Raw genomic sequence first — 11,654 nt, 5'->3', positions numbered from 1 at the left:
GACAAGGCCTTAATCTTAAGAGAGTGTCACAAAAGGAGATCCAAGGTAATGTCAAGCTATTAGAAAGAAAGGCCCGAGACACGGCACTTGGAATGTTCCTTTCTGGTTGCTTGATCATGATATAAATGCTGAACTTTTTTCTTTCTCCGTATTTACACTCACAATTTTGTTTCCAACTTTCCCAGCATATAAACAATGGGACAATCCTGACAATCATCTTGTGAATTTCATTTGTAGTCTTTTGATTCCACGAAATATCAATCAAGTGTCTAATAGTTCCCTGGTGAGCACTAATGCCTAGTGACCTTCCAAAGTGTTTCCAGATAAGTTGAGCTGCTTCACCTGAAACAAAAACATGAAACATATTTTCTGCTACTGGGACTAGGCAGCAATTACAATTGGTGTCCCTGTTAGCTCTATATCTTGCAAAAAATTCATCTAAAGGAAGTTTATCTTGCCATAGTCTCCAAGTGAGAAAGGAGATTTTAAAAAAGGAATGTTAGAGCTCCACATTTCCCATGCAGATCTTGTTTGAGTATTTACCATCAATATTCAAGTCCCAAAAAAGCCGTCCTACCTTGGTAGGAGTAAGGTCTGCGTACATTCTACCCTCCCCAGACCCCATGTTGTGGGATTTCACTGGGTTGTTGTTGTTGTATTCAAGTCCCAAAAAACTTGGTCCTTTCTATTTTTGTTACCAGTTCCAATGGTAATAATGTGTTGCACCATATCTTCTGACAAAGTATCTCTTAGCTTTTGGATATTCCAAGCACCATCGAGTAAGAAGTGATTGACTAAGGTACTTATGCTTTTTCTACTATCAGGGTAAAACTTAGCAAGAGGACCTTCACCACTCCAATTATCCCACCAGAAGCTACTTGATCCCGAATTGATCTGCCAAATCATGTGATCTTCTGCCTGACTTCTAACTTGAGTCATTATTTTCCATTGATGAGAGTTACCTGAGGCCCATTTTTTAGTAGTGCAGTGAGCCCTGATATAATATTTATTTTTGAGGAAGGTAGCCTAAAGAGATGGAATAGATTGGAATCTCCACCATCTTTTTGTTAGCTAAAACCATGCTTGTTCCTCCATACTCCTGATGCCAATTCCACCCTCTGCTTCAGGATATCACAGATTTCTCCATGAGCTCCAGTGATACTTCTTTTGTCCTTGGTGCACTCCCCAGAAGAAATTCGCAAAGTGTCTCCCTGTTTTAGTCTTTGAGATAAAGTGAAGAAACCAGTCCTTGAGCCATTTATAATGATTGAGGACCATACACCTGAAACAAGATTCAAAATCAAGTTAATCCAAATTTTCTAAGAACTGCTGCATCAAAGTCCCAAGACATTCTATCATAAGCTTTGGCCATATCCAATTTTATCACTATGTTACCACCCTTATTAGGATGAGAAATATATTGAATAATTTCTTGGGCCAATTGGACATTTTCAGTGAGCCTGTATTTTACAAACCCTGATTGATTTTCAGAAATAAGGTTAGGCAATCGAGGGTTGAGTCTTAAAGTCAAAATTTTTGAAAGAATCTTATTAGAAAAGTTAGATAAACTGATAGGTCTTAAATGAGAAAAATAATCAGGAGTGCTAGTCTTTGGAATTAGAGCCAGACAAGTATGAGAATAGAATTTGGTGAGTTTTTTTCCTTGAAAAAATTCAATGACAAAGTCAATAATATCCTGTTATATGATGTCCCAACAACTTTTAAAAAAGAAGCCATTAAAACCATCTAGTCCTGCTGTGCTATCTACACTGAGGCTAAAAACAGCCTCTTTGATCTCCTCCTGCAAGGGAAATTTAGATAAATTAGTGTTACCCAAATCAGTTATTATTCTAGGAATGCATCCCAGGATTTTATGGTCTAGGACTGGCTTTGGGAGATTGAAAAGAGTCTCAAAGTGCTTAACAACAACTTTAGCAATTTTCTCCTCATTTTGAACTCATTTTCCTCTATTATTCTTGATCCCTTTTATCTGAAGATTGCTTCTATTGTTTCTAAGGAGGCAATAAAAGTACTTTGAGTTTCTATCCCTTCTTCAAAACATTGGATATGAGCCTTTTGTCTGAGAATAGAACTTGTAACCCCATCCATTTTGTGTATTCTGCATGAGCCTTGTTTAACTCTTCCCTTCCTGCGGCAGTGTTGTGATTAATGTCAAACTCCTCTAAATTTTGAACCTTCTCCTCCCAAATAGTCACCTACTTATGGATGTCACCAATATCATGTCTGGACCAATGTGAAAGTTTCCTGCTTAAATCTTTAAGCTTAAATTGAAGCCTTCACATGCAGTTGCCATGCACTGGGATGTCCCAAGCTTCTTTAACAACATCATAAAAATCTGGTATCTTCATCCAGCAATTAAGAAATCTAAAATAGATAGGGTGATCTTGAGATAAATTAGAGAATTTCATCAAAAGAGGTCTGTGATCTGAACCTGTTCTCACAAGATGTCTAATAGAGTTGTCTTGAAATCTTTAAGCCCAAATGTCGCTAATAAAAACTCTATCAAGTCTTTTCCAAATTCTTTTCTTTGACCTTCTATTGTTACACCAAGTAAATTTCAGGCCAGTGAAATCAATATCTATAACTCCACAGTTATCCAAACAGTTAATAAAGACCAAACTTTTGTACATCCTATGGGGCTTACCACCGATTTTTTCGTCTGGACAGTGATAACATTAAAGTCACAACCAATACACCAAGGTTGAGAAATAATAGAGTTAACTTGTTCCAACCTATACTTGCTGCTAAATAAATGACACTAAAAGTAATTGTTTTTAGCGGCAATCGTACGAGTCTTTACCAACTTTCAAAATAAATGTCACCAGTGGCGGAACCAGAATTTTAACTCAGGGGGTTCAAAGTATAAAGAAAAGCTCAGGTGCGCGGTGAGTGTAGTAGCCCCCTCGATATACTCTTTGTACGAGCAATCATAAGTATTTCATTGGTTCATAAAAGTAAACACCAAACTAATCAAAGATACCGAGAACAAAAATATATTCCTAAAAAAAATTTTAGTGGATCAGTTGTATTACATAGGTTAATTCCTTAAACACATGAAAATTAAAGGATGAAAAAGGAAGCGAGATGAGGAAGAAAAATATTTACCTTAACCCGCTAAATTTAACTTACCTTATCATACCCCTTAAGCATTTCTTCCTACTTTTACCCTTCTTTATCGAGCATTCTTAAAGTTTCTTGTGCTTTTTATACTTCAATTTTGTAATGTTTTACTTAATTTTGCAATATTTTAAAAATTTTAAATTAGTATCTATTCAATCACATGTGTCACTCCCCAAACTCAAGGGGCGCAACTGACACCTAATGCCAAAACTCAGGGCACAACTGACACCTAATGCCAAAACTCAGGCCCGAGCCGACCCTACTGAACCATTTGGTACTAGGGCATGGCAGCCACACGCAATCAAGAAAAAAAACAAGTATATCTCGGCTTAAAATTAAGCCCTCGGCTGGCAAGGCCATTGTCAACAACTCTATAAAAGAAACAACTACTCTTAACAGTTCAAATAAAGAAATAGTTAATTAGCACACAAGTCTTGATTGGGCAGTCGAGACCACCATGATCTCTATACAGAAGTTGAACCCAGGAATATAACAAGACACTGCATCAAACAACTATCAAGCCTAGCAACCCAATGAACCAGGCCAAGCCCGGCCATAATATAGCTATACAATATACACACTAGTCTACAAGTCTCTAAGAGTAGTAAAGCTTGGCGGGACAAGGCCCCGACCTACCCAAAAATATATACAATAAAAGCTAATAAACCTCAAAACTCTGGCAGCTTTGAAAGAAAGGGACTAGCCAACCTGATAGAACTCAACCCTGCTGCTAAAGGGTGTAACACCCCAGAAATTTTTTCGCAAAGGCTCGAACATTTCTTCACATGTGTGTAGACTCGAATCGGAGGACTTGTAATTTTACATATGAGTTAAGATTAATTCTTAAGTATTTGAAGTGTGTTAGATGTGTTTAGGGGTCATAAGGGATCTCTAACACCAAACCAAGTCCAAAGAATTCCAATCGATTAAGTTTCTGAATGAGTTCGTATAAGGGTCAACTTCCAACGATCATATCTCCTAGAATATATTGAACTGGGTGGCCCACGACCTATCAAATTAAAGATATTTGAGTCTTCTTTCCAAATCCACCAAGATTATAATTTTTGGAGTTCGAAGTCAAAAGTTATGACTATCTTACAACGTACTAGTACTACAAGAATTTCAGGCCTGGGCTATAATTGTGGAAAACCTGGGCTTGGCGCCGCAGTGGCGCGACGCGCCACTATAGTGCCAGGAATAAGACTCAGTAGTTTGGTCCTTGGCGCGATGCGCCACTATTAGCCTTCAGGGTTTTTAAGCCCATTTTCCAGATTTCAGAAAATTTAGGCTTGGCGCTGCAAGGGCGCGCCGCGCCACTATAGCGCTAGAAAACAACCTCAGTAGGTTTTCAGGGTTTTAAGCATATTTTGACTTGGCGCTGCAGTGGCACGGCGCGCCACTATCGCGCCAGGAGGGTTTTAGCCCATTTTTCCAGATTTTTGAGAAAGGGCAAATTGGACTTTTCCTCCTAATTATATATACTCTAGCCTTGAACGATTTGGACCATTTTTTCTTTCTTGTGCCTCTCTCTAAAAATCCCTAATCTCCATTCTCTTCTCTCTCAAACATCTCCAATAAGATTTGCCCTCAAAAGCTCAAGGATTCATGATTTCAAGTCAAGTCTTGGTTTCTGGTGAGATAATCTTCAAGTAAGGTATGTAAGGCCAACCTAAAATATGGATTGAGTTCTTCCATATGCCCCATAGATGTGTTGGATGAAGATGGTGAAAGACTTGAACCTTCTATGAAGGTTTTCTTGAAAGTTTCCTAAACTCTAGAATATTTTTATATACTAGTAATTGATTGATGATTTCATGATTTGAATTATTAAATAGTTATCTTTCATATTATTGACTACAAATGGATCTTTGTATATAAATTAATATGTATTGATGGTGTTCTTGAGTTGAGTTTTATTGAGAGTATGGATTCATGTATTCATTCACATGAACCCAAGATGAGATTTTTTTGTCATAATTGTCTTGAGGTTGAGATTGATGGTTTTGTGTGTATGTATTAGTTGGAATTAAAAGAATGAATTGGGGTAGTTATGAATGTGAAAGGCATAAAAAGGAACGAAACCTTAGTAGGGCTAGAATGTCCTTTTGTCTTTATAAATTGAACATAGAATTAAATAAGGATTTTGGAGTAGATGTTTGATAATGGTGTGAATGATGATGTCGATAATGATGTGAATGATGATGTTTGATAATGATGCGAATGATGATGTTTGATGATGATGTGAATGGTGGTTATTTAACATATGTATAATGATTGATGAAGAGGTTATATTGAGGATGTTGTGTGATGAAGTGGATTGGAGTCTAATGTGATTATGTGATATGTGATTTGCATAATTTGATTTGATTGGAGTCTTATGAACATTTTGAAAATAAATGATCTTTTGAGAAGGAGTTTTAAATAAATGATTTGTGAACATTTTGCATAAACTATTTATACACTATTTTTGAGTTTAAAGAATGATTATTTTCATCTATAATTTAAAATGAGTTTAAGCATGAGTTGAGTTTGAGAAGTCTCTAAATTATTACTTTTTGAACATGAGTATTTTGAGTATAAACGAGTTGAGTATTTTTTACATAAAAATGTCTATTTTGAGGTAGAGATGAGGAACTGAAATTATATTTCAAATGCATTCTAATATTTTCATCATTCGTTGAGTTGAGATGGTATCAAATTCAAAGAGGAAGAGTTCGATTATTAAGATGAGTTGATTGGGAATGAAGGTCCAATGAGACCAGATTGATTGAGTTTTGAAAAGAGTCCAATGAGACTAAATGAGTTGATTTGAAACTAAGTTCTAATAGACTAAATAAGTATTTTGAATATTTTACTCACTTGATAGATATGTGCATATTGAGTCTTGGGAGGAGTATCGAGCACCAAATTGAGTAAGAGTATAGTCCATACTCGGATCTCATAAACTATGCCACCAATGAAGGAAGGGATTAGACCGTTAAAGTTGGATGTTTCTTATGGGATTGAACAGTTAAAGTCGAATGTTTCCCATTTTATTGTCCTGAAATGATAAGACTTGACTGATTGATGAAATCCTTGAGTGGTTGATTTGTTCATGCCCCGGTAAGTATGGACGGACGTGGCAATGACGTGGCTTATTGTGCATCACCTACTTATAGGTGGTGGGAGTGTTGTCGGTTAGAGAAACTCCCAATTGAATGGATTGTGCTTGATATGATTGATTTGATTGTGATTGTAGATGATTGAGTTGAATTATAAAATATTGCATAATTTAATTTGCATATTTATTGAGTTGAGTCCTTTGAGTTGATTGTTGAGTTGATTGTTTATGGTCGGCTTGGGTTAGATGAATTGTGATTGGATTGTACATGATTGGGTTGGATATGTGATTGGATTGGATTAGATGATATGTGATTGACTTAGAGTTGATGGTATGCGATGGATTGGATTAAATGATATGTGATTGGATAGTGCACGATTGGATTGGATGATATGTGATTGGGTTGAATACAATGATATGTGATTGGATTGAATAGAATGGTATGTGATTGGATTGGATCGGATTGTATATGATTGGATTAGATCGGATTGTATATGATTGGATTGAGCCGATTGTATATGATTGAATTGGATCGATGATATATGATTGGATTGGATTGAATGATTTAATTGAATTGTATCGTACATGATTAGATTGGATTGGATGGTTTATGATTGGTCTTTGTCTAAATTGTGTTGTTACTTTAGACTTATGACACTTTGATTGAGTCTCTCTTATCTTTCTGATTTGAGATATTTGAACCGACGTTATTCTTCCTTGAGGTATGTTTCATTCTGCCATATTACATACTTGTACATTTCATGTACTGACGTCCATTTGGACCTGCATTATTTCATGATGCAGAGACAGGTTTAAGAGATCATCAATAGGAGCACCATTGAGGATCTATTCACACTCAGCTTGTTGGTGAGTCCTCCCCTCCATTCGGAGGACACCTCTTATGTTATTCTTGCGTTGAGTTTAGTCCTTTTCATTTTGATTTGAGGTAGCCATGAACATGCCATTGGCATAAATTAGATAGTAGTGATAGAGGCTTCATAGACTAGATAGTGATGGGTCGATTGAATATTTTCTTTCCTTGAATTATTCTTGTCAAACTATTTTTAATGACAAAGATTGAAGTTTGATTTGTTGGCCCATGACCTTTCTTTCTTGAATAAGAACGTTGATTTGGATTGCCCGCCAAATATTTTTTTTGTTTTAAACTTTTCGCTGATTGATTGATGTGAACGGATGTGCGATTGGACCAAGTGGTTTGCTTGGGGACCAGCAATGGTCTTCGAGTGCCAGCCATGTCTAGGGTACTCTCCCGGGGCGTGATAAGATGGTATCAGAGCACAGAGTTCAAGAGTCCTAGGGAGTCTATGAAGCCGTGTCTAGTAGAGTTTTGCTTATGGGTGTGTTGTGCATCACACTTATAATCAGGAGGCTATAGGACATTAAGAATTATTTCCCTTCTTTCATATTCTGAGTTCGTGCGATAGAGTTTAACTCTATGAATGTTCCCTTCTAATTCGTGTGTTGCTTAAATCCATTCGACTACCCCTCATACTCAAGGTGGTTGGAACAGTAAATCTGAGATTCTTGTTGATGAGTTAAGATGAAGTCTTGAGAAAGTAAAGAGACTACTAAAGTCTTGAGGAAGTGAAGAGACTGCACAAGGCTTGAGAGGAGCCGATTAATATGTTTAACTCTATTGATTTGGAAGGATGTACTCTCATTCATATGGATCATGCATTGATTCAGAGCGAGATGTATCCTAGAATCTCATTTCTAAATCTTTATTCGAATGTTACCTTCGAGGGGGAAGTTGCGTATCTAAGTGATAAGTGTCACCATCCGATGGAATGTGATTTGAGGCATGGTGAGCTATGTTTGGTAGGATGATTGTAGAGTTAGAAAGAGGGAGTTAGAGGAGTAGAACTCAAATAGTGAGAATGGTGGTTGATTGAGGCCTACAACTAGGGTGAAGTATCTATAAGGTGAGTAATGAGGTGTAATGAATGATTGTGGTGGTGCTAGTTTTAAGATTTGATTTAGTAGGGTTGACATGACGTATGTGAGAGATTAAGATATTAACTTGAGAGAATTGTGTGTTATGAATGGAGGGGTATGTGACCCTCAAATGTAAATAGTGAGTTGATGCTAAGTCATTTGGTAAGAAAAGGCTTAAAATGTATTGTAACACCCCAGAAATATTTTCACTAAGATTTGAATATTTCTTCACGTGTGTGTAGACTCGAACCGAAGGACTTGTAATTTTATATATGAGTTAGGATCAATTCCTAAGTATTTTAAGTGTATTAGATGTGTTTTGGGGTCACAAGGGATCTCTAACACCAAGTCGAGTCCAAAGAACTCCAATCGATTAAGTTTTCGGGTGAGTTAGTATTAGGGTCAACTTCAAACGAGCATATCTCCTAGAATATAATGAACGTGGCCTATGACCTATCAAATTAAAGGTATTTGAGTCTTTTTTCCAACTCCACCAAGATTGCATTTTTTGGAGTTCGGATTCAAAAGTTATGACCATTTTACTACAGACTAGTATTGCAGGAATTTCAGACCTGGGCGACCCCTGCAGGAAATTAGGCTTGGCGCTCCAGTGGCGCCCGGCGCCACTATAGCGCCAGAAAATAACCTCAGTAGTTTGGTCCTTGGCGCGATGCACCACTATTAGGTTTGCAGGGTTTTAAGCCTATTTTGGCTTGGCGCTGCAGTGGCGCGACGCGCCACTATAGCATCAGCAAGAATTTTGCCCAGTTTTCCAGATTTTGAAGAATGGCAAATTAGACTTTTTACCTAATTATATATACCCTCACTTGGAACATTTTGGGATTATTTTTCAGTCCCCTCACCTCCCAAAAACCCTAATCTTCATCCCCTCTTCTCTTCCAAACATCTCCAACAAGAAATCCTCCCAAAAGTTCAAGGATTCAAGATCTTCAAGTGAAGTCTTGGTTTTCGGTGAGATGATCTTCAAGCAAGGTATGTAAGGCTAACTTAAAATATGGATTGAGTTCTTCCATATGCTCCATAGATGTGTTGGATGAAGAATGTGAAAGGCTTGAACCTTCTATGAAGGTTTTCTTGAATTTTTCCTAAGCTATAGAATATTTTTATATACTATTAATTGATTGAGGATTTTCATGACTTGAGTTACTAAATAGTTATCTTTCATATGATAGACTACAAATGAATTTTTGTATATAAATTAATATGTATTGATGGTATTTTTGAGTTGAGTTTTGTTAAGAGTATGGATTCATGTTTCATTCACATGAAAACCAAGATGAGATTTCCTTTTTGGTCATAATTTATTTTGAGGATGAGATTGATGATTTTTATGTATAATAAAAACAATATTATTTTTATAGTGAAATAAAGTATTCTTTTACATGAGTTTGATGAAATTAATTTTTGAGTTATATGAGATTGGGATAGTTATGAATGTGAATGGCATAAAAAGAAATGAAACGCTAGTAGAGCTAGAATGTCACTTTTGTTTCTATAAATGGAATATAGAATTAAATAAGGATTTTGGAGTAGATATTTGATTGTGATGTGATGATGATGTTTGATGATGATGTTAATGATGATATTTGATGATGATGATGTGAATGATGATATTTGACGATGATGTGAATGAAGAGGTTATGTTGATGAGGATGTTGTGTGATGAAGTGAATTGGAGTCTAATGTGATTATATGATATGTGATTTGCATAATGTGATTTGATTGGAGTCTTATGAACATTTTGAAAATAAATGATCTTTTGAGAAGGAGTTTTAAATAAATGATTTTTGAAACATTTTTGCATAAACTATTTATACACTATTTTGAGTTTAAAGAATGATTATTTTCATCTATGATTTTAAAGGAGTTTAAGCATGAGTTGAGTTTGAGAAGCCTTTTAATCATTTGAAACACGACTATTTTGAGTATAAATGAGTTGGGCATTTTTACTTTAAAATGTCTATTTTGAGTTTGAGTTGAGGAGTTGAAGTTATGTTTTAAAGACATCTAATATTTTCTGCATTCATTGAGTTGAGATGGTATCAAATCTTTAAAATAAGATTTTGATGATTGAGATGAGTTGATTGGAAAGAAGGTCCAATGAGGCCAGATTTGACTGAGTTTTGAAAAGAGTCCAATGAGACTAAATGAGTTGATTTGAAACTAAGTCCTAAGAGACTAAATAAGTATTTTGAATATTTTACTCACTTGATAGATATGAGCATATTGAGTCTTGGGAGGAGTATCGAGCACCTAATTGGGTAAGAGTATAGTCCATACTCAAACCAATAAACTACGTCGCCAAACATAAGAGGGGATTGAACCGTTAAAGTCGGATGCTTCCCATGGGATCGAACTGTTAAATTCAGATGTTTCCCATTTTATTGTCCTGACATAATAGGACTTGGTTGAATTGGATCCATGATTGGTTGATTTGTTCATACCCTAGCAAGGTATGAACGGACATGGCAATAACGTCGGCTTATTGTACTATCACTCGCTCATATGGTGATGGTTGTCGGTTAGAGAAACTCCCAATTGAATGGATTGTGCTTGATATGATTGGTTTGATTGTGAGTGTAAATGATTGAGCTAAATTGTAAAACATTGCATAATTTGATTTGCATATTTATTAAGTTGAGTCCTCTGACTTGATTGTTGAGTTGTTTATTGAGTTGATTGTATATGATTGAATTGGATTGGATGATATATGATTGGATTGTGTATGATTGGATTGTATATGATTGGATCGAATTAGGTGATGTGTGATGGATTGAATTAAAAGATATGTGATTGGATAGTAAACGATTGGGTTGGATTGGATTAGATGATATGTGATTGGGTTGAATGGAAGGGTATATGATTGGATTGAACCGATTGTATATGATTGGATTGAATCGTATGATATATGATTTGATTGAACTGTATTGTGTACGATTGGATTGGATTGTATGATGTGTGATTGGTCTTTGACGCCTTATTTGAGTCTCTCTTATCTTTCTGATATTTGGACCGATGTTATTCTTCCTTGAGGTATGTTTCATTCTGCCATATTACATACTCATACATTCCATGTACTGACATCCATTTGGACCTGCATCGTTTCATGATGTAGAGATAGGTTTAAGAGATCGTCAATAGGAGCATCGTTGGGATCTATTCGCACTCAGCGTATTGGTGAGTCCTCTCCTACATTCGGAGAACATCGCTTATGTTATTCTTGCGTCGAGTTAGCCCCTTTCATTTTAATTTGAGGTAGCCATGAACATGTCATTGACACCAATTAGATAGTAGTAATAGAGGCTTCATAGACTAGAAAGTGTTGGGTCGATTGAGTATCTCTTTCATTGAATTATTCTTGTCAAACTATTTTTAATGACAAATATTAGAGTTGATTTGTTGGCCCATGACCTTTATTCTTTGAGTTAGATTGATG

The sequence above is a fragment of the Solanum dulcamara genome, chromosome 2 (assembly GCF_947179165.1).
Source record: "Solanum dulcamara chromosome 2, daSolDulc1.2, whole genome shotgun sequence".
Taxonomy (NCBI): Eukaryota; Viridiplantae; Streptophyta; class Magnoliopsida; order Solanales; family Solanaceae; genus Solanum; species Solanum dulcamara.
The sequence above is the reverse complement of the archived record's forward strand: the minus strand, read 5'-3'. Positions refer to the sequence as shown.